The 1418-nt window shown below is 48.3% G+C and overlaps 1 long non-coding RNA gene across 1 annotated transcript in view; it reads left to right on the top strand.

Annotated features, from left to right (window-relative positions):
- The first annotated feature begins 622 nt into the window (after positions 1-622).
- LOC102022901 overlaps positions 623-1418 on the top strand; it is a 23358-nt gene continuing 22562 nt past the window's right edge. The window contains exon 1 of the long non-coding RNA XR_001236834.1: positions 623-668. This is a non-coding gene — a long non-coding RNA (uncharacterized LOC102022901). The remainder of the gene's footprint in view (positions 669-1418) is intronic.

The raw sequence follows: 1418 nt of genomic DNA, 5'->3' as shown, positions 1-1418 counted from the left end.
TCCTTTTTCCTCACAGCCCCTCCAGCATTTGTTATTGGTTGATTTCTTGATGATAGCCATTCTTTCTGGGGTGAGATGGAATCTCTGTATTGTTTTAATTTGCATCCCTTGGATGACTAATGATGTTGAATATTTTTTCATATATTTATTTGTCATTTATATTTCTTTATCTGAGAAGTGTGTATTCATCTCAGGTGCCCATTTCTGGATTGGGTCTTTGAATTTGGACGGCCTGAGTTTTTTCAGTTCTTTACTGATATCATTTCCTATACTGTAGGGACCCCAGAGGGGTGGATTAGAGCCCACCTTCATGGCCTCATTTTAACTTGGTCTCCCCTCTGGAGAATATATTCAAATATAGGAGACCCCTTATACACAAGGACTGTGTTCCAGGATCCCCAGTGGAAGCCTGAAACTCAGGCTAGAACTGAACCCTATGTATCCTCTGATTTCTTGTACATTCTTTTCTGTGATGAAGTTTGATTTAAAATTAGTCACAGGAAGAGATTCACAGTAACAGTGGTTCATAAAATAGAACAAGTATAACAACATACTATAACACATGTTATTTAAAACTTATGAATTGTTTATTTTGGGAACTTTTCATACAGTGTTTTCAGGCCACAGCTGATAGTGGGTGAGTGGAGTCACAGAACACAAACCTGCAGGTAAGCAATCTTTGGGGGTCCGGGCGTCAGTGCATGTGTGGGAGGAACGCAGTTCACCCACTTACAGCTGACCCATTCCCCGCTCCCTCATCCCCTCCTGCTCAGGATGTCTTCGGGTTTCCCTGTGTCTGCGGCCCTGGACAATGCACGGTGGAAGCTTTGAGTTCTTTAGTATCATCCCGGTTGCCGCTCTGAAGCTGAGTCTGAAATGAGGGGGTTTGGGCACCCGGACTGTTGCTCAGAGGCTACAGAGGCTTTGGGACGACTCTCTCTCCAATGCCTGGAGAAGTCTCCGTTGAGGGGAGCTTGCCCTGGCTTTCATCCAGCAGGGGTGTACTTGGTAGGCATGAGGCCAGGGCAGCTGCCTCCTTTAGATTCTAAGCCCACTGTCGAGGTCCGCCCTACATCCTCGTTTTCCAGGTGGTTCCTGAAATTTGCCCTTCTTTCTCTGCAGTCCTACTTGCCCTTCGCCCAGGCCACAGTAAGAGCCAACTGGTCAGATCTCAGGAGTGGGCACAGCGGGAGTCCGGGGAGTGCGATGTGGGCACCTGGCCACTAGATGGCTCAGCAGCTCTGCGCTCTGGGAAATGCGCCTTCAAAGAGGAGGTTCCTTCCTCCCCCAGCTCCTCTCCTCCCTTCCCATGTTTCTCCTCCCCTCCTCCATTCTCCTCTTTTCCCTGTCTTCTCTTCCTCTTCCTCCCTTCCCCTCCTCTCCCTTCCTTCCTTTCGTGGAGATTGAACCTAGGGCTT

Source organism: Chinchilla lanigera, unplaced genomic scaffold, assembly GCF_000276665.1.
Source record: "Chinchilla lanigera isolate Chin_1 unplaced genomic scaffold, ChiLan1.0 scaffold00066, whole genome shotgun sequence".
In the NCBI taxonomy this organism is placed as follows: Eukaryota; Metazoa; Chordata; class Mammalia; order Rodentia; family Chinchillidae; genus Chinchilla; species Chinchilla lanigera.
This window is presented reverse-complemented; position numbering and strand designations above follow the sequence as displayed.